Source organism: Numida meleagris, chromosome 5 (assembly GCF_002078875.1).
Source record: "Numida meleagris isolate 19003 breed g44 Domestic line chromosome 5, NumMel1.0, whole genome shotgun sequence".
Lineage (NCBI taxonomy): Eukaryota > Metazoa > Chordata > Aves > Galliformes > Numididae > Numida > Numida meleagris.
The window spans coordinates 9,682,941-9,705,056 of record NC_034413.1 but is presented as its reverse complement, the minus strand read 5'-3'; the positions used below and the strand labels follow the sequence as shown (position 1 = coordinate 9,705,056).

The 22,116-nt window shown below is 47.3% G+C and overlaps 1 long non-coding RNA gene across 1 annotated transcript; it reads left to right on the top strand.

Annotated features, from left to right (window-relative positions):
- LOC110400390 lies at positions 3,123 to 18,704 on the top strand. The gene is made up of 3 exons (XR_002439791.1): positions 3,123 to 3,340; positions 6,817 to 6,940; positions 17,009 to 18,704. It is a non-coding gene; the product is annotated as an uncharacterized LOC110400390 (long non-coding RNA).

Here is a 22,116-nt window from a genome sequence, read left to right as displayed (position 1 = left end):
TGGTCGCATATCCTATTGAAGGGACCTTGACGTGACAGTGTCTGTTTCACATTTAAAAGAGAACTGCTTAAAAGCTGTTTAAATAATTTGTATGTGCATCCAAGAATCTCAAAGCTTTGGCCATATCGGTTAATTCTTGAGGCAACCTCCTGAGGTGGTCATTATCTTAATTTATATAGGAGTTCAATGAGGCACAAAGAGTGAATGTTTTGCTTTGTGTCAGTTTTGTATCAGGTAAAGAAAACCAGCCTGTGCCAACTTCCATGAGTCATCCCAGCGGGCTGACAGCATCCAGCTGCTTTTGGCCTGAAGCACACAACCGGTAAATGGCTGCTGAGTGCTGCCTGGGCACAGCGTGGTGAGGAAACCTGACTGGTGCTGGCACGTGGAAGGGGACAAGGAAGGGACTAAAGAAAATGAAGAAAGCTCAGTGGCCTCAGCCTGGTGCAGCTGAAGGTGTAGTGAAACTGTGCCCTATGACCACTCCTCTTAAAGAGTAATCCAGTGTGGAAGTTCCTCCAGGAATACCAGCGCAAGGAACTAATGCTTATTTCCTGCAATGGCCTTACTGCTTTTACATACATCTGTACATATATGCCTGCACCCTGCCATCTCACCAGCAGCCTCCTGCTTGAAAAATTCTCATCGTTCAGTATTATGTCCCTCGCAAGTTGTTCTTAATTTCCTTGTGCTTTATTATAGTTGCATACCCGCTTTGTCAGATTCCATGTTACTTTCCATCTTCCTTAACACCCCATTTTCTGGAAGAATTTCTTTTTACATCTTAGAAGTGCTACATGCTTTAATCACGTTACCTTTTCTTTTTCTTTGAATGTTTTATCTGACACTGAGCCTGCTGTACCTCATCTTCAAGCAACATTACATCATCTACAAGTGCCTCTCTGCTTCTAGCTGCTCACTTCAATGAATTTCCTCACTTTCATGTGGTTCCCTTTTTTAAAGGTAAACACTGAATTTGACATAGTCTTATGACAAGAAGAGATTTGCTCTTAGCTACATCTTACAAGAGATCCTGGCTGCCGGATGGGATGAACTCAAGTATAATTTATCCCCTTCCTGTAGATTCTCTAACCGCACAGAAATGAGGCATTTAAGTTGCCTGAAGAATGAGTGGCTGTGTCATGTCTTCTGAAATGCATACGGATTGAGCAACATATAAGGGCTTGCTTAACTGGGGCTTCGTGGATAGAGGCTTGTCTTCTGTTTTCCGCTTCCACTCCACTGCTCCCAGTTTTTCTTTTTTCTTAACTGAGATTTGAAAGCTTCAGCCGAAGGGAGCCTTCTTCCACGTTTCTTCTTTCCCCACAGCCTTTAGTTTAAAACTCTTCTGCAATTTTAACTCCGCAACTGCCAGCTCCTTTCTGGGTCCGTGCCCCACGCTGCGTTCCTCTGATCCCTCACCGCAGCGCTGTGTGTCACGGGTGCTCCAGAGCAGCGTGGCTCTTTCCCAGGAGATAAGTGAGGGCTTTTTGCCTACACAACAGCTCTCCTGAGCTTTCCCATGCTGGGAGGGAAGGAGGGAGGAGATCCGGTTTCCTCTCTGTCCGAGCGCCAGCCCCGTGGCACTGCTAGGAACATCCGAGGACATTGTGCAATCTGCAGAGGCGGCTCTCGGTGCAGCCTGGCAAGGCAGCGTCTGATAATGGCTCTCCCTTTGTTTGTGTCACACAATCGAGCTCACGATCTCTCCAGCACAGGCAGCCCACGGTGCTGGGTCCTGCGAGGCCGATGCAGGGCTGTGCACAGCGCGGAGCCCCGCAGCGCTGCAGTCAGTGAGTCACCTGCCCTGAGAGCTACGTAGGCACAGAGCGTTGATGGCACAGAAGCGTCTACAGACTGGGAGAACTCAGAGGGCAGCCCTGAAGAGAAGGGCTTGGGGGGTCCTGGTAGACAAAAAGCTGGATATGAGCCAGCAGTGTGCTCTTGCAGCTCCGAAGGCCAGCAGTATCCTGGGCTGCATCAACAGAGGGGTGGCAGCAGGGAGAGGGAGGGGATTGTCCCCCACTGCTCTGCCCCGGTGAGGCCCAGAGAAGCTGTAGGTGCCCCATCCCTGGAGGCTTAAGGAGAGGTTGGATGGGGCCCTGGGCAGCTGAACCGGTGGGTGACACCCAGCCCACGGCAGGGGTTGGAACTGGATGGGCTTTCAGGTCCCTTCCAACCCAAGCCATTCTATGGTTGTAAAAGGGCAGGAATAAGCTATCTCAGCTTCAGTTCAGTGCAAGTGGAAGTTGCATATTTTTCAGGAGGCATGGGAGACGCTTCGGAAGCTTAAAAACAAGCTTATCAACTTTGACTTCTAAGCAAAGCCACTGATTTAATTTTCCAAAGGTCACGGAGGAGTTTTCTTCTGCCATCTCCAAAGGCCACGACAAATGTTCCCCTAACAAAGTAACAAATTGTTCAACACAATGCACTTAGCAATTACCTTGCCGTAAAGGTATTTACGGCAGGTATAGTAAGATAAACCAGTTTGTTTCCTATTGTTTTTCAATGGAAAAAAAAAGGCTGTAGCCATTTTGTGGTGAGTTTGAGGGATAAATATAAATTGATGTCTTCACTGAATGCTTTCATGGCTCTTAAAAGATATTTATAGGCTATCCCTGTCAAAGATCAGGAAACATATTCATTTCTGTATTTTTGTAAAATCGTTTGAGTTGGAAGGGACTATTAAAGGTCATCTAGTCCAACTCCCTGCAATGAACAGGGGCACCTACAGCTACGCAGGTCTGTATCTACAGGTACACAGGTATTCTGCATAGCTATTTAAATTTTATCCAGAAACTGACCTTGAAGTATTCTATTATTGCAAGGTCACTTAAAGTTGTCCATAATACATGAATTCAGCACCTTTTGTTCATTCCTATGTGGTAATAAAGATTTACAGGATCCTGCACTAATCTGCCTGGTACCACTCTGCTTCCTACGCAGTGCTTTCACAGTGCACACACAGAGCAGCTCCTACCATGGGCACAGGAGCCAACCATACAAGAAATGAGAAGCAAAGACTCTACAGCATGTTACTGAATGCAAATGCAGCACGAATGTTAGCAACCCAGAACTAGATCAGTCTGGCAAGAGGAAAGCCAGCCCTGGGCTTGCAGCAGTGGTGCTGGCCTGTGGGTTCCAAATGCGGCATCACTGCAGAGCCGGTTGGACGAGGCTCTCTGACCTCCTCTACTTGGCAGGCTTTCCTCTGCAGTTTTGACTGAGAGACAAACTAAACTGCCCCCCCCCGCTTCCCCTAGCTCTCCAACTGGTCCCAGTACATCCTGGTGCAGGTGGGCAAGGTGAGGAGAGATTTCTTCACTCCAGCATGTGGGTAAGTACAGGACAATCTGCACAGTGTTTTTCACCAGCAGGACATAAAAATGAGGAGAGTTGGGGGAAACAGCTACAGTGATGTAAAGACTGTCTGTAGAATGGGCCGGTGAGTGTATCTTTGTTGTAGAAGAAGTGTCAGCGTAACAGCTCTGGAGTGTGCATGCCAGTAGAGCACCTATTTTTGGGGCCGTGGGCTCAGACATAGTCCCATTCCAGACATAGTATATCCACAGAGGATTTCCAGCTTCTGTCTAAATATCCTGGCATGCTTGTGCGAGCAGATCCTCCCTCTCTGAACTGCCTTTGGCTTCACAGACCTCTGGTAAGAGGGAAGATCTCGAAGGTAAAACATCGAGAAATAGATGCAAGGGAGAGGGGATCTGTGGCTCTGCCACCAAGTTCTTGTGCCATCTTGTACAGAACATTTCTCATATCTGTGCCTACGTTTCCAATCTGTAGTGTAAAAATAGCAGTACTTCATCTCAGCCATGCACTGCGGTCCTAAAATACAAAATCATTCATAGAAAGCCTGCCAATTACCAGGTTAATGTACAGGCTTGCCCCGTAGGACACTTCACCTCCTGCATCTGTTTCCTCCTGTGCATGGGCTTTGCAGTGGTCATCTGAAGGGGAGACCGTGATATCTGTGCTACATACATTTGTGTCCAGCTTTGAAACGTTATTTTGTTCCCTGAGGTGTGTGCTGCTGTCAGGCGAATGAAATGCCCCAATCCCCTGTTAATTACTCATTAGGTAAGATTTAATGTGTGTGCATGTGAGGCTGGCATCCAGAAGTAGATGCACAGGGGAGGGCTGTGAGCCAAGCTTCTGTCAGCTTTAGGGCAGGGGTGGCTGAGTAACTAGGGTGAAACGAACAAAATAAAACAGTAAGACCAGTAGCTCTTTGCCCCAAACTTAACCCAACACCTTTGCTTTTCGTCACAAGACCAAACTTACCGTTCAGATCAGAAGGCTGGGAGACCTGGGGCAGATTCACATACCCATGCAGAACAAATCACAGGTCTGGACTGAGCCAAAGCGTCACTTGTGACTCAAGTCCAGATGCTGCCTGTGGCTGTTCGTTCTACCCATATTTTGGTATGGTAGTGGATTTGGTATGAGCTCAATGTTCTAGGTTCTTCTGTTTATTACAGTCATGTTGTTCCCTGTTTGGTACAAGGATTGCTGTTTTTTCTGTTCAGAAGACTGCAGATGTCCTGGTTGAGTGAGGAAGGCAGCATTGGCCACACGAATTTTGACAGGAGAGCATTTGGTAATCCAGGTTGATATAGGCACATGGCAAGGAATGGCAAGCAAGTACATGGTGAACAATAAACCAAAGGAATCAAGTGAGTGGAAAGATGACTGGCAGTTGGTAGTGAGGGACTGATGAGACACACACACCCCAAAAAAACCCTATTCCTCTGGGAGTCCATGCCTATGCTTGCTGATGTAGTAACTTGACACTGGTGAGATAAGCTGGGCTTTGGAAGTTATCTAAAATGGCTCTGATGCACAAGAGCTGTGCTCAGGGCTTGTGGGGAGCACCCTTTTCCACAGGCTGTAGCATTAGGGGTGTAATAAAGGGGAAGAAAGCTGGTGATGCTACAGCTCTCTGGGCTCTGGAAATTGTGCCAGTTTTGCTTTTCCTGCTATCCACCATCTTCCGTTCTCTCTGTCTCTGTTGTTCACCCACATAATTACATAAGATATCGCCAGCTAAAGCTGCATCTGCCTCCTTAATGGATGGCTCATTATCAAGGGAGGGAAACAGAAAGGGCAAAAGCTTTTGTGTGCCAACAGCACTGCGGAGATGTTCATGTGCATTACAGGAGAAGGAAAGGGTGTAACCTGTCTGTCCTAATTTATAGCCAGATGGGCTGAAAGAGTCAAGGTGTAATGAAGGTCAGTGTGGCTGGGAATGAGGTGGAAGCAGTGCAAAGTTTCTCTCTTGACATAAAAGCAATTAATTCTCCAACAAAGACTCTGTCTCATTGGGCAGGACAGAGCAAGGCAGTTCTGTATTTAAGTACTCCCATAGCTTTGATCTTTCTCTCTTTTCTGGAAGTGTAAGCTTGCAGAGAGGGTCTGGTCTTGTCTGGGATGATGCATTGGGCCATGTGGGGCTGTCCTTGCAGGGCAGCAGAGCCAGGCCTGCTGTTCCCCACACCACGTCATTCTGGAAAAGTCTCCTTGTGTTCCAGTTACTGCAGTAATGCTAACACGCTGCTGCAGTGCCCAGTGCCTGCTCAGAAGTGCTGTGAGATCACTCCTTCTCATGACAATTCCTATATTGTTTTGGCCATAGAAAAAGACTTGTAGCTACAAGGAGAGGTGAAAAAGCAAATGAGAGAGAACAAGGTCTATCAAAAATCCTTTTCCAAAGATCTCAAGGTGTGACAGTGCATAACCATTTTTGCTTGAAAGAAAAAAGCCTTTAACCCTGCACACACTTTAATGTCAGATATATCCCATTCCAGTCAGTATATTGTGGCAACTGTCTGCAGACGGGCTTTTCTTTTATTGATGTGTAAAGCAAACAGTTGTGTGAAGCTCAGCACAGAACTGCATTAATGTCAGGTGTCTGGATGGATTTCAGAAGAGCTGATGGCTGATACCATGATATGGTTCAGTCAGGAGGTGGGTTTCGTGCTGCTGGGCAGGAGACTGAAGGGTTGCGGGGGCTCCCCCAGCCATGACATCCATGACGATTGCAGCTGTAGTTTCATTTCATCTCTCTGTCTGAGTAACCTTCTCCTTATTTGATTTTTCTTTATTTCCTCTGTGCTTCCCGTGCAGAAAATCTAAGATTCCAAGTTGCATTTTGAGAAAGTTTTAAAGTGGACTTCTCCATTATGTGAGATGACCCTGAGCTTTGGTAACAAAATCTGCGGGAGGAAGGGGGAGAGGGAAAGAGGAGACTGCTCAGTAGGGGGTGAGTGCTGATGACTCTAATGAAGTCACAGTGTATAGTCTCTTCTGCTGACTTGTGCCTCCTCTAATTACTTTCTGGATTCCGAGAAGCTGAACCATGCCTTGCCTGTTCATTACATCCCCCGAGTTCGCTCTCCCCAACAAGCAGTGCGCTCCCCGCAGTCTCTGGGGGCTCTTTGTTGCTGCTCTGGTGCACCAGACGCTTTTGCTCTGCGTGTCAATGTTTGTGTTTTCTGCGCTGCTCGTGTTTTCCAATTCCTTGGAGCAGTGAGGATGCTGCTGACTTGTCAGAATTGCTGTAGGATGCTGACTTGAAGTTACTGCCAATGGCCTCATTACATTAACAAGGGATATTTTAAGAAATACAAAAGATGAGGCATTTATTTTCTATGGGAGAGAGAGTGTGAATGTGTGCGAATGAATGGACTTCCCCCGCAGGTTTTATTACATCCTTCCACTGCTCAGCTAGAAATGACTGCCCAGCTCTCTCTCTGCTGTTTGCTATGTGGAACAATGATGGGCTCTGGTTTGTATTCTCAGGCAATGCAGCCCTTCTTGAAGAGCTCCTCATCCCCATCCTGGGGCATCTGAGTACCTGAAGTGGGCACAGCCTTTGCAGAGTCAGCAATGGGATGTGCAGCTCCGCGATGGTCTTAATGCAGATGTAAGTAAAGGCTGTTCTGGTCTCGTTCCCTCCTTGAAGCCACCATTCGCACTGGTGTGATGGAAAGTGAGTCAGTTAGGAAAAATGAGTAGTCAAAGGAGTAATGCTGCGAGAAAAAGAAAAAGAAAGTAATTATTTCCTTATATGCCTGCCTTCTGAAAGCGGCAGTGCCAACTGGAGGGATGTGCAGCCATGCCTAAGAAGAAGGTGTACCCCCTCTTCCCTGCTCAGATGAGCTCTCACCCTCGAGGGAGAATATCAAAGGGGAGGATATAGCCTGCAAATCCTCTGTCTTAAAGAAAAGGGACCTTTGCACAGCCCAGCCTCTGTATCAAAGGGAACATCTCCATTCCCTTCCTCCCTGTTGTCAGGCTGTTGGGAAGTAGTTGGCACAGGCCTTATCAAAGGAAATGTGGTCTTTTCCTCTGCTTGTCTACTCAGTGTTATTATGTCAACAGAGATCAGTAAGGTGACACAAATCCTATCCTATTATCAGTATTCAGCAGCAAATGAAGCACCCTTGAGTTTAGCATATTATCATTTCGTGCAGTTTACAATTAAAGCCTTAGATAAGATTAATTGCTTTCAAGGTGAGCCTATACAATTGTCTCCTTATAATGGAGTCTGGATCCAGTGAAGCATGGCTTTATGTCACTGGAAGTAATTGCAAACAATTTTGCAGTTGGATTGAAAAGATTTGCTTAGCAGGCCTCGTGTTTCTTCTCTTAAATTTCTCTTAAGAGAAAAATAACTCCCTAGCAAAAAGCATAACCAGCACCAATAGAGAAACTGGTAAAGAATTACCTATAGCTGGGGTTCTACTTTATTTTAGTTGCTCCAAGTATAAATATTTTAGGCACCCTGTTGTCCTTCTGAAGCCCCAGGTTAGATGAATCTCTGCAGTACTCCAGCAGAAAGCAGATGTAAGCGCTGGATGGAGTGACTAGATTCCAGCACCTATTTCTGACAGCTCTTTTCCATACAAAAAGCTGAGAGAAGGGGGAGGATGGGACACTAAATTCCACCTCAAAACACAGCTGCTTGTTTATCTATTTGTCATTCTGCTGCAGTTGAGTGTTATGCCCAGATGAAAGAAACCAGCTGGGTGCAACAAAAGCACCGGGCACTCTGCTGATGGAGGCACTGCATAGCAAATCCCAGCTTGCTACAAGGAACGGGGTACAATGAGAGTTGGGTGGGACGGAGGAGATGCCACTGTGGCTCCTGCTCAGGAAAACTGATAATGTAAAAGAAATGAGCAGGCTCTCTGGTCTGCTACTATCCATACACCTCAACCGCAGCTTTGACTAGAATGAATACTTGAATAGTACAGTTGTGCCTGGCCTTAGAGTATATGGGCCAGGAAGCATTAACTTTGGACGTAAGTGCTAATTTTTCCCACATGAGAAAATCACCCCTGTTTTGAGGCTTGCTACGACTTACATTTTTCAGTCAAACTCACTCTTGAAGGTCTCAGACATTGCTCTGATTTTCAAGAAGATGGGCTTTCTGGAAAACACCTTATATCACAAGATTTGTGGTAGGAGTTTTGTTTAAACTACTGAATTGTAGCACAAAAAAGCACAGGAGTTAGGAGGGAAGTGTGCACCTCCCTCTCTGTCCTTTCCCATTCTGCGATGAACTCTGCTTCCTAGTTACAAGATCACGAAGCAGTTATTTTCTCATTGCTGAAATATCAGCAAACCCTCCTCCACAACACTGAAAATGTTTTGAATAATAAAATGGAGGGTGAGATTTTCCAGGCGTGGCTGGAGGAGCAGAATGACTTGTCCCCAGTACGGTGAGAAAGGGCAGGATCTCTACCTCACAGGGCAGCCCTCCTCAGGATACCATAGCTGGCACCCTTCAGTCTGCCACGCATCGAGCAGCGAGAGCAGCAGAGGACGTCAGCTGTGGGTGACGAAGGATCGGTTTCAAAGACACAGAACTCCTGAGCTGCTCTTCTGTGGGTGTCTGACTGCAGCTTCTTCAGATACAAGTCATCCCTTCAGTTAGCAGCTCTCCCTGACAAGCAGCTGCAGGGCTGATAGGATTCCGTGAGGCATTGGCAGCATTGTTTTACTGCAGATTTGATTACACATCGAGCACTCACCTCATGTAGGCTTCCCGTCGCAGGAGGTGTTTGTCTCCTGGGTGAGGACTGGCACAGCACTGCACCACGCAGTCTGGTATAGCTGAGTAAGTGGTTTGGTGTAATCCAGATCAGGATGCCTCGGGAAGCTCTCTGCTTGTACCAAGCTTTTAGATGACTTTCAGTCAGCCATCAACCCACCCCCACCATGCCAACCAAACCACGTCCCTCAGTGCCACATCTCTACTTTTCGTGAACACCTCCGGGGATGGTGACTCCCCGCCTCCCTGGGCAGCCTGTGCCAGTGCCTCACCACTCTTTCTGAGAAGAAATTTTTCCTAATGTGCAACCTGATATTGCTAAACTAAGGTTATGCAGGAAAACAAGAACAGGTCATACAAAACAACAAGATAATAGTTATGGTAGCTGTTACAGGCATTTGATGGTGAAGGAGATTTTAAACAGTCCAGATATAAAGCATATCCTTGGGGCCCTGGCAAGGATGCAAACTTCTCTCCCACACAACCTCAGTCACTCTTGGAAAGCCAAGTTCTGGAATTTTAAAAGGCAAAAATATTACAGCAATATTACAGCAACAGCAACAACAAACATGCAAATCACATGTTAAATGACTACTAATGATCTTATCAATGTGTTGTGTAAACAGGAGGAAGAGGACAGAAAGAAGCATTCAACATTCTGCAGGGTTTTGCTGGGAGGTTTCAGTTTTATAATGGCTTTGTGGTGTTCAGGGGAGGCAGGCACATGGACTCTTGCAGTACAAAAGAAGCCAACATCAGAATCAAGTACTAAGATCCTGTGGGAAGTTAGGGTTTTTGTCTAGACAGCTAATTACAGCTTTTTGCAGAACCCAAATGCCTGGGAACACCTACAGCAGATTGCAGCGTTGGTGGGCATCCCAGCGAGGCCTCCATGGGGTGGTCGCATACTCATGCCATCACACTGTGTCCCTCCTGTAGGCCATGCTGGGGTGAGTGGAGATGTGACAACCACGTGGATGTGTTGTTTTCTCACAACACTGCACGTCTCCCTATAGACCATCCCATCCAATTATTCAACCCTGCTCCCTAGCATTAAGATTTTCAGGCCTTTTCCCCATTGACTCTTCTCCTTCACAGCCCTAAAAGCAATAAAGGTGTCATTTTATTTTGATGAGGGCACTACGAGGATTGGGAAAAAGCTCAGCTTTTGTCAGCGTGACTTCATTTTACAGCTGTTCCTGAGCTGTAGTCTTTATAACTGGTCGATGGAGCCTAATTAAATTGTTTAGCTGACACACTTATTGGTTTCGTGTAGGGATATGCTGATCCCATGGAAAATGTGAAGGTTGACAAAAGTCAGTAGAGCATCACTGACTTGCTAGGCATGCCACATGTAGCACTTAAAGGCACATATTAAGTAATATAAGTCATTTTCTAGAAATCAGGTTGCTATCTTATGTTTGGCAGCTTTCTTTCTGTTTTTAAAAGCAAAGCACATCCCATTTGCAGAAAACAAAAGCCTGTTGGGATCATTACAGCTAGTACTGCATCCAGGCCGCTGTTTGGCAATGTTTCCTTTGGATATGAAGCTGGTTACTAAGGGTGCACTGGCCCCAGGCCTTGCTCTTCCTCCTGTTGTTGTGGCCTATGCTGTGACCTCAGCACTGAAATCACTGGAGGGTTTTTTTGGATGTTTTAACCTGGCTTTGCAGAGCTCCCCATCAAAAGATATAGCCTAGCAAGTCAAAACGGAGCATCATCTGCTGGATTAGTGAGCTGAAGAGGGACTTGCAAGCCCCAAAGCCAGCACAAAGGAGATGATAGGAACCTTATCCTGGAGTTGGGGATGCAGACAGGCACGAGCAGAGATGGAAGGAGGAAAAGCGTTTCCCGCTATCGGTTGCAGCCAGCTGTGGGATTGGCTCCTAACGGCATGTCATTTCTGCGTGCTGTTGGGGGTTGAAAATAGCCTTGCTAAAAAAAAACAGGTTGTGGTTTGGCATTGGATAGATTTTGTATGCTCTGCTCCCAAGCCCAGCCCCACCACCACTTGTAGGAAAAGCGATTTGGGGATGGGGCAAGCAGCAGGGGAAGGAGCTGGAAAGGGGTGTGCTGAGCTGCTGGGGGGCTCTTCAAGCCCCGTATAAACAAGTTGTGACACACTGTACAGCCTGACTCTTGCATTCTTATCGTGCTACAGCAGTGTGTCGCCTGACTTGCCCTGCTCTCACCAGTAGAGATGTGGTAGCCCACTGGTCTTCCCGCTAACGTGGGAGCAAGTTTAGCTTTCATTTATCTGCTGGTTGCTGTGATGAGAAGTCCCCAAAATGCTTCCATTGCAGCCATCATGTCAATCCAGGCCTTGATACAATCGAACTTTGAAGATATTTGGCCCTCCTTGCAATGCAGCTTTATTTTGGTCCTGCATGGTTTAAGGTACCTGACTGAAGTTTATCTAAGGACCCAGGATCTCACACCATTTTTAGTGGTACATGGACGCTTTGAACAAAGCATCAGATAAATTTTGGTGTTCGTACTTACAGAAAGCCTGATGTCAGAAACGGAGCTTTCTTGGGAAATCTGTGGCCAGAGCAGGAAAGAGGACCCAGGTGTCCTGAGCTCTTAACATTCAACCTTTCCTCCCCTGCCCCCAAGCTGTCTGAGAGAATGTTTGTAAGGATGCCTGCTTGCTCAGATACGGTGCAGACCTTCCTTCTTCTCACAGCTGTAAACTTCCAGGAGGTCCTTATATGCTCAGCCGGAATATGTCACTCTGAGTACGTAGACGGAACGTCAGGACCAGGACTGAGTGTGTGGCACTGAGAAGAGAAATCCCATCTGTGCTGTGGAGCAGGAGCTCAGTTTTGGTTGTGATTTCTCCCTACCAGCTGGTCTGAGTAATTACATGATGTATTGAGCCAAGACATCCTGCTTTATGCAACAAGTAAATTCATTTACAACCATCTTTTAAAGCAAAGAAGACGTACACTGCATGTCCTGCTTTAACTGCACTACTTTTAAGAGTGCAATCAACTAGCTATTAATTAGCTGGCTACCACAACAGTCTCAGAGGAGGCTGTGCCTGTTTTTCTTCTGCCCGGGACCTGCTCTGGTGTCCGGAGGTGATGGGGGAGGTGCCCAATGAGGCACATGACCTTTCCCAAGACGTGAACAGAGCTCCCTTGGTTGCCTCACACACATCACAGGAACTGCAGGGTGAGTGCCTGGGAACAGATCGCTTCCCTGGTTGCATCTGTGCTGTTTCTCCCCGTGTGGATCGGGAAATGCATATGGGACAGCCTCCATACAGGGGAACAGCTAGGGCATTGCTGTGGGTACTAATGCTGGTGACAGGGAAAGCTGGCACTGTATCACCTCTCTCTTCTTGGATCCAAGACAAAGTTTCACTGCAAGGTACAAAGGAGTAAGGCCAACCACAGCCACCGTCGGCTCTGCTTCCCCACACACAGACACGGTATGTTATGAAGACAAAACCCCGGGGAAGCGAGAACTCCACCACAGAGGGAACAGGTGGAGGAAACGTGAAATACATCCCAGCAAATCCATTATGGACAGTATTAGCACTTCATCTGCAACGCATGACATCGTATCACTGTTCCAGCTGCCGAATCTTTGAAGTGCCTTGTGAAACTTGTTCAGAACTCTGGAGGAGGATTTAGCTGCCGAAGCTCCCCAACCTGTTTCAGCAGGGGGCTGTGGGCAGTTCACAGCTATTGGCAGGACGAGGCTGAGGAGCTAATGCCAGTGCTAGCAGGAAGGAGGCAGGCTGACATCGTGGGTTAAGGCTCTGTAGGAAGTATTATTAAAGAGCCCATTTGTCTTTTTCCCTGTGAAATACAAGGCAAGAATGCAAATCAACATGCACACACACCTGTGAGTGATTGACGTGCTGGGCTGTTGTTGGCTTATCCCTTGCACCTGCTTGCATAGCTGTGACACCCAGATTTGACTCTTGGGGATTTCATGTGCTGTGAAGACATCTTATGTTGGGTAGTATCCTTGAAAATCCCCATGCTAAACAGAGCAATTGCTAATAAGCAGGTGGGGGTGGAAATGAAGAGGCCAATGGGAAGGGAAGGGAAGGGAAGGGAAGGGAAGGTGAAAGCATTTGGATGCCATTCAAGATAAGATGGCTGGATAGAGACAGAATGGGAATATTTCAGAAGAACAAGCCAGATCTAGTACAAGTAGAAGCCTGGCTCTTCCGGGTCTAGTTGGGTCAGGTGGGGATCTAGCCCTGCAGAGCAGCAGAGAGAGCAGCAAAATCGATCTCACCTTCAACAAGTGTATTCTGGCTCCACATAGCAATATTGGAAAGAAAGCATTTAAGAAATTTTCTACCATCTAAATAAAAGCTTCTCTGGGCTAGTTTAATTTGTATGGTAGCTGCTTTTTATTTATCATGTGACTTGATGCTACAGCACTCACTCTGTGTGGTTATCGCCCGAGCAACGGCAGTAGCTCATGCCACATTTTCTGCCTTTAGAAATACAATGCCTTATCTCACAGAAGCTCAGACATGCCCTGGCTGATGGGAACTGCATCCTTTTGCATGATGGTTTAAAAATAACACATGCACACGCAGAGAGGACTCAGCAACAAGACATGCTTTCCCCCGTTACTCCAGCTTCCTGAGAGCCCAGCCAGATGTTTTTAGGCTGTTAGGGATGGCCCAGGGAGAGGAGCCACGGAAGGGTTAGCAGAGATAGGACTGATCACAGGACGTGGATGGAGGGATGGCTAATAGCAGACAGCAGATCTGACTACTGATAGCAGTATCAAATTATTATTCTGTATATGATGGTCTGCTGCAGATTTCTGTGTCGTTGCTCTGGTGCTGAGTGATTGTATCTCCTTACACTAAAAAAGAGATGGCAAGAAGCTATACTGGTTTGAAACCTGACTCAATGTTTTTAAAGCCTGGCTCAAGTCAGAAGAAAGAAAAGATGGTTGCCTGTGTCTGGGTCATGCATTGCTTGGGTTATGGCGAACAGGGCTCTTTTGTACTAGAGGATGCTTGGGGCTGTCTGAGATTCCAGACACTGGTGACTTGTCCTTCACGAGCCTCTGTATCAGAGACCTCATCTATGGTCACCACAGACAAACATTCTCAATATTCAGTGAGTTATGTGGTTACACAGAATTTGCTCCTTAACAAAAACTGCTTTGAGAAGTGTTGTGCTATAGCATGTTCCCTCTGGCTTTGTGGGCCTGGTGCAAGACATGACCAGCCATGGCCCCTCCTTGGGATTGTCTTCCACTATTATCCAGGTAACAGAGCACAGAAGGACGAAGAAGCGTTTCTCCTGGCTCAGCTGCACAACTTCTTCTGCATATTGGGTATTAGGAACAATTTCTTTTCAGGAAAAGTGGTGAGGCACTTGCATAGACTGCCCAGGGATGTGGTGGAGTCACCATCTCTGGAGGTGTTTGAGAACTGAGGAGATGTGGGGCGTGGGGGGGTTGGGTGGGTTTGTAATTGGACTAGGTGATCTTTGTGGTCTTTTTCAACCTCAATGATTCCATGATTCTATGACATTTAAGTCACATTCTTTTGTAAGTGGGCTGCACGCTGCTAGTCAGGGCCACGCTGTCTTGTAACAATCAAAGGAGCCACTGTCATCTTGGACCTGAGTCACTCCTGGAGCCATCTCTCCCCATGAAGCTGAGCTATGTCTTATGGCTCTTGGCTTTCTGAATGCTGCTTGTTGGTTTGTAGCAGAACTGGCAAAGGTGGATACTGCTCAAAGCAGCTTCTGTACAAAGAGACAAGTCAGCAAGGTCCAGGATGGATCTCCAGGACCTGTCACACCAGAGAGGTGTGTGTCAAAGTTCTGTCACATCTGAGGTGGCACAGGAATGGCAGTGAGGAAGCAGTTGTTACATTAAGGAGAATCAAGCAAAACTATCAGGTAGCAGTTTTTAGAGCAAACAATAGAAGTTGCTACTTTTCACACAACTTGTCCTGCACACAGTGCCGAATGAAAAATCCACTGAGAGCTCTTAAATACAGAGATACCATCTTTGGTTCAGGAAGTATCTGGTATTTCTGGGGAAGTGTGACTACAGGCTTTCCTGGGGTTTGTATCTTCCTTAGGCTTCTGCTGCTGGCGGCTGTCAGAGACAGGATACCCAGATATGGCCCTTGGTCTGTTTTTAAGTGAGACCAGAAAGGCTGGCTGCCATTGTCTGCCTTTCCCTGACAGGTACAGCACCCTGCTTCAAAAATCACCATCTTCCCCCAGCTCATTTGCAGTTCCCTGATTGGATGGAAGCTTTCAATGCAGAATTCTGCTCAGTGGTGGTGAGGAAGCCCTGTCCATCCCAGAAACCTTCATGTTGTTGGAGTGGGATGGCTGTTTCTTGAGAAAGGCTTGCAGAGCCACAGGGTGCACTATTTCTGTGTGACCCGGTCCTGATCCAGCTACCCTAGCCCATAGGTTATGAAGGAAGCAATATCCTGCTCTGTTGCTTTCCATATTTTAACACAGATCTGGTGTCTTTAGGTAACATAAGAAAAAGGCCCTGCCAAGTGCTGCACAAAGGTTTCCAAGACCATGTTTGGAAATTTGTTAGATTCCAGTAAAACCTGTAGGTTGCTCAAAATGGCAACTTGTTGATTGTATCATCTGTGCTCGATGTCACCAACGCAGACTGGATTTCAAAATGAGACTGGTGAAGGAATTCAGAGAACTTCAAATTGGTCATCTTAGCTGCCCTCAAACTTTTTTGGCCTTACGCTTGCACTGCATACAGGGATGGGAGCAGGTGCAAGAGAAAGCAATGCACTGGATTTTGTTGGCTCTGTACATCAAACATATCCAAGATGAGCAGTGTGTACCTCAGCTGCTGGTATCCTTGTCTGGCTCTCCAGCAACGGAGGTGGGTCTAGCTCCAGCCTTTAACCACCCTTCAGAGCATGCCCAAAAAGTAACCAAGTGCTTTGGGAATGTCTGCAGTGAAGCCTCATGCTGGATGGGAAATATTATTTCTTCTCTGTCCCATGATACGTGTATCAGAGGTGAGTCAGCCTTGCAGGAGCCATAAAAGAGTAAACAATTTTTTTTCATTACAGATGAACACTTTCCCTCAGGGAGCAAAATTAATGCCCTTGTTTTAAAGAACTGAGACCCTTCCTGATGATATTTTGTTTTGAATTTTGCTCCAGTCTCTCAAAGCTGTTGCTCAAAACTCTTTACGCTATAATCTTTCTTTTTTTTTTTTTTTCCTTTTCCTGGAGCAGCAATAGGACAATGACTAATTTCATAGGTAATCTAGAAATAACTTCCCATTTACAAGAAGACAAATTGCAAACAAGGGAAACTTGATCTCTTGGGAAGCTGCATTCCCTTTGGTATAAATCCAAACTCTTCTGGGGCCATCACGGTGTTGGATTTGGAAGGGACAGTTTCGTGCATACAGACCCAAACTCAGCACCACTAACACATCCCAACAACTCCATCATTTCCCCTGGGCTTCTGTGGCCACTGTTTTTCTCAGGCTGTCAAGACTGAGTTTACACCCTGGTGTGCCTCACCAATCCCTTGTGTTTGGGGACTCCTGAAACATGGACTTTGGAGATGAAGGGAGCTGCTCCGCTGCCAACAGCAGCTCCCATTGCTGCCTGAGGAGCAGCAGACCTCACAGACCACCACTAGTTTTAGACCAGCCCTTCCACAAGGTCCTGCACACATCGTTCTCCCACTCACAAAGCTGCAGTGCTGTCGGTATAGCGTGTGTGTGAGGGGCATGAAGACAGGTGATTTGATAACACATGAACTAAGGCCAGATTCTGCTGTGTGTGACATCTGCTGACAGCCTTAACTGGCAGTGATGCTTCAGGCCAAGTCATTTAGATCAGATTGTCTGGAAAGTTAGAAGAGGTAAAATTTACTTTGTTTACAGTGATGAGGTTTTTCTCACTTCTTTTTCTTTTCAATTCAATTTGTCAAGGGGGAAATTAACTCTCCAGAAGCAATGGAGAAGCTGCTTTGAATATCAAGGCACCTACAGACGTGAACACCTAACAGCCAAAATATGAACTGATGCTCTTTGTCCAGCGCAGCTGGCCATCGAGATGACCGGCATCTGCTCATTGACACTCAACATCCCAGACACCTCAGAGCTGATTGTGAGTGCCGACGGATATCTGTTTGATTGACTGCGGAACGAGAGCTGACACTGCCCCGCTCTTGGCATTGACCAACGCAGCTGTGCCCAGCTCGTGAGTCACCTTGGTGAGCGCTGCGCTCCCGCTGCTCGCCGGGACCAAGGGACTCAAAGGCCACCAGCCCGGTTTCGGTGCCCTGCTTTTCTTTGCTCGCCCGACGGTTCCGCCCCACGCCCCACCCCGCAGCAGCGTTAATGACGGGGTAGGGATTGCTCTGGGCTGGCGGGCGGGAGGTGTGGGTCACTCTGCCGGGGCAGTGAGCCACGGTCAGTGGGACGCCGTGACACACTGCCCCGAGCTGCAGCCTTCAGGGCTGGACCATGCTGCTGGGAGTCCATGGACAGCCAGGGGAAGGTGCCCTCAGAGAGCTAGCCAATGTTTCCCAATGTTGAGATTGTTTTCTTCTTCCAGATGCTGGGCCCAGCTCTCTGCAGCTGGGTGCAGCGCTGCCCAGCTCTGTGGCCAGCCCCAGCCCTTCCCCTGGCCCAGGGATCACCGCCAAAGCTCAGCACAGGGCAACCACTGAGCTCCTCTTTTCCTTTTGAAAGCTAATGTAAAAAATGATGATAAGCTAAATCTAGATCTATGTAGCAATTATGTGGGATGCCAGACCTCGCACCTGTAGCATAATACATAACAGAGCCAGCTAACTGCCTTGTCTAATGATTGCTGTGAACAGCATACAAATCTCATTATGGGGGGTGAGCTGAAAGCCATTTTTCGTCCGAAGCTGATGAGCTTGCAAAGACTTTCTTTGCCCCATTCTCTCAGACTGCAGGTTTGTCCTCTTCTCCTTGGAATCCTTCCTGTTATTTTTCTACCTTCCTGTCACAGGATGCAACGTTCATTACAATAATAGATCAAACTTTGAGTGGAAAAATTCTGCTTTACAGTTGTCTTTAGGATTTCCCAGTTTCATTTCCTGCTACCCATAATGAGCAGGTAGAGTGTTTTCACAGGATGGTTGGGTGGGTAAGAGATGCCCCAAAACGTTATCCCACCTTAACCTCTGAGCTGTCACCTTGAATCATCCCCTGGGGTACCTTGGCTTAGGAGCTTGGATGACTGGAGAAGACCAGCTCCTAAATACCAATCAGACAAGGGCAGAAGATGACTCCCACTCTCTCTGGGAACTTAACTCAAACTTAAAATGTCTGTATTGATTTCTTAACCTGGAATGTGCTTTGGAAACCCTGCCTGGAGAGCCGGCTTTGTCTCACCTAAATACTTTGGAAGCGTGGTCAGAGATGCTCCCAACATGTGCTCTGGATTCTCTGGTGAGAGACACGGGAGGAAGTTTTGAGGTGGAAGAGCAGCATCAGTGCCAATTTATTTGGAAGGACTTTTGTGGACTGGACTTCTGTGGGTTTGCTTGCTTCCTGTTACTCTTATGTTATCAGCATGAAAATATTAAATTATGTGACCAATGTAGCCAGTAAGACTGGCCACAGCTATTATATAACGTCTGGTTGCTGTAAACATCTCCATGATCATTTCTTTGATTGCAGTGCAAACATATCCTGTGCACAATATGTGGGTTACCAGGTAGAGTTATGTCATGACTCAGGATGAGCCAATATCATAAGCAAATGTTAATGAAGGGTGGGATTTTCATTAGTTTCTCTGTATTGACCTATTTCACTTCCTACTGAAGGCAGCAGCTGAAGAGATCTCCCCTAAATGGATCAGCATTCTGCAGCCCAGAATCGTGGTACAGGGCTGGAGGGAGTTCCATTCTCCCCAGGGTGGCCGTTCTCATCTGACATTATGACAAATAGTCCTAGGCTCCTTCTGTATTAAAAATAAAAGCCTTGAACTTGCATATTTCCTTATGGAAAAAATAGCTATCTTGGGATCCTGCTTATACAACTGGAACAACTTTTGTTCTCCACCCCACCTAAGGACAAGCAAAAGGCTTTTATGTTCTCTAGGTTATTAATGAACGGGGTTTCCTCTGCTGAGAGGATGTTTGGAGCACTGCTAAAATCTCTGCTCAGGAGAGGTTTGGTCCCTTGCAATGGGGACAAGCGATCTCACATCACCTTCCTGAGCTAACTGCCAGCCATTAAAAGACACATTTTTAGTAACACCTTTTGCTGTATTATCCTCTGCCTTTGCCTGCTTCATAATAGCATTTTTTTACAGGTAAACCTTGCTCTCCAAGGAGTAGAACTAAGTGGCTTTGTGACATTGTAAGAAGTGAGGAACATTAATTTGTGCACCCTGTTCCACCTTCCATTTGAAAAAGGGAAGTGGTAGGGCAGTTTGTGGGGACTGGTGCCCAGAAGGAGATAGTGTGAGATGATTTAACCCATTAAAACAAAAGAAAGTTGGACAAAGGGGTGACTTGCTCACAGATAGATAAAAATTATACCAAACTGGAAGCAGGTTTGGTAACAAAGCACTGGTCTGACAGCCAGTCCACCCTCTCTGCAAACATTATGCAGCAGGTAACAGAGCTATGCTCATGAATCATTGCCTTGTTTATTTAAAAGAAAAAACAAATATCTCACATTGATGGAGTGACTGACCGGGTGTTCAGCTTGCCTGCTGCATCCCGGGAAAGCCCTGCACAGCAGGGGGAGGGGACCGGCACCCACCACCTGCAGTGCCACGTGAGCTCTGGCAGTTGGGTTTTTTAGAGTCCAAAGAGTTTTTGTGCAACTGAGAAGCAGAAGTGGTTTGGATTTTCCTACGTTGAAGCCTTCCTCTCTCTATTCTAATTTCGGATGTAATTAAGGGATTTTTTAAAGAAAGTACACCAAAGAAACCCTAACAACTGAGCCCTGCTGTGTCTAACACTGGGTTGGCCCCGAGTGATGCTGTGGATGAAGAAACATTTTCCCATCTGCCTTTTCAATGCTGCCTGTGTTGATCTCTGATTGCAGGCAGGTAGTGTTGGGTGTACCAGTGTGGCTCACATAGTAATCTTTGTCTTTCTGCTTTGGCACATGGGCTAAGGGGAGCTCAAACTGCCCCACGTAGCTGCCGTCTGGGTGGGAAGCATGGCTGGGACGGGGTCACACAGCCACGGTGAGGGCTGAGCTGGCTGAGCGTGTTCTGCGAGAGGCGGATGCTCGCCAGGGTTTGCTGGAGGGTGAGGTAGAGCTTAGTATTGTGAATGCACTGGGAATCCCGGACTGCACCACCCAGCTTGTGGAGGATGCTGGATCCATCCCACACAGGCGTTACAAACTACCACTAGCTTTATCACCACAAACTCTTCACAGTGTGATGCAAAGTCATCTTGGCAATAGCCCAGAATATTCTCCACGTTCACATATAACCACTCCACCATCCCTTTGGATTCTCTACTGCTATGTATAAGATTTCTGCAGAGCATCCTAGGTCATAAATGCCTTAAGACGGAAATGGTCTTCCGCTTCGGTGTTTATCCAGCACCTGGCTTCCTGCCAGTCTGGCCAAAGACTGGAGTCCCTTCATATTTCCACATCAGAGAAAGGTTAATCATAACAACACTTGGCCTCTTGCATGTCTAGGTGATGAATCCTCCCACGCCTCTGCTAGGACCAGTGCATGTAGGAGACCAGTCTTGGGGTGTGACGCTACAGTGCCCCAGTACTAAAAGTTCACAGGCTGAAAACTCTGAGAAACAATGCCCTTTTGCACAGATAGGGAAACTGATATACAGGAAGGGGAGAAGACCTTGTGCTGGAGAGAACTGCGCTGGTCAGACCTCTGTGCTCTGACCAGGTGTGTGGCTGCCCTGCAGCTCCCCAGCATGGTGTCAAAGTGCTGGCCATGCCATACCATACCATGCTGTGCTTTCCCAGCCCCAGCAAGGGCTGATCTGCTTCTGTCTGGAGCAGCCTGAGGCTTCATCCCAGCACATTGCTCTTGAGCAAATGAAGCAGCAACACAAACAGGAGGCAGCAGAAGAGCCTGCTTAGTCTGCTGTGACAGAGTCCCACTAAACAGGGCCCAGACCCAGGTGGGAACCTAGTGATAAATGCTCGGCACTCCCGTTGCCTGTCTGCAGCTGCAGCCAGTAGCTCATTGAAACCTGCAACTTGCCAAAGTGGGTTAACAGAGACGGTGTAACAGGAGGGATTAACGTCTGCTATGATCCTGCCATCTGCTATTTCCTACACCTCCTCCTGGTGCACGTCAGCACCAAGAGAAGTGGCACTGACCCGTGGAAGAACTGAGCTGACTACACAGGGATGCTAGTGCCTAGAACCTTGGGTCACCTTGCAGGTTCTCCAAGTGCTTTAATGATTCCCAGATCTATTTTTTGGCCATTCCCTCTTCTCCTTCCTGGGATTCAGAATTACTGTAACACAGGGAGAAGGGAAGCCAGTAGGCACAGAATTACAGGATGTAGGCAGGAGCCACGACAGAGCCAGCACAGCTACAGCAGCTCCATCCATGCAGCAAGCCCGGCTCCTGCCTCTCTGTAAGGGTGTGGGTGTTTCTGGGAAATCAAAGCTCATCCCCACCTTTACGAGGTGGAGGCTCAGCTGGAGGAAGGAGAAGCTTACAGTCGGCACCTGGTTCTGCCTCCGCCGTGTTACAAAACATGCCATGCACCAGTGTCAGCTCTGCCGACCTCAAAAATGCAAAAGTTCTGAGTCAACCACTTCCCCTGTTCCCCCAGCATGGGGTTTCCATACAAAGAGTGTTCTGGTGCTCTCATTTCCTTCTTCTGTCGAGGACTGCAGGAGACACACTTTGCAGGTGTCTTCCATCAGAGCAGCTGCAGTGACGTTGCTGGACTGGGGGAGCACCCCATGAGCTAATTGAGAACCTACCAGCTGGGCCATGAGGAGCTTGTAGTCAAATACAGGTTCTCAGGACCCCACAGTAATAAGAGGATGGGTGGCAAAGTGCTGTGTGTGAGTTTGGCTGTAAGTGGTGGTGTGATAGAAAG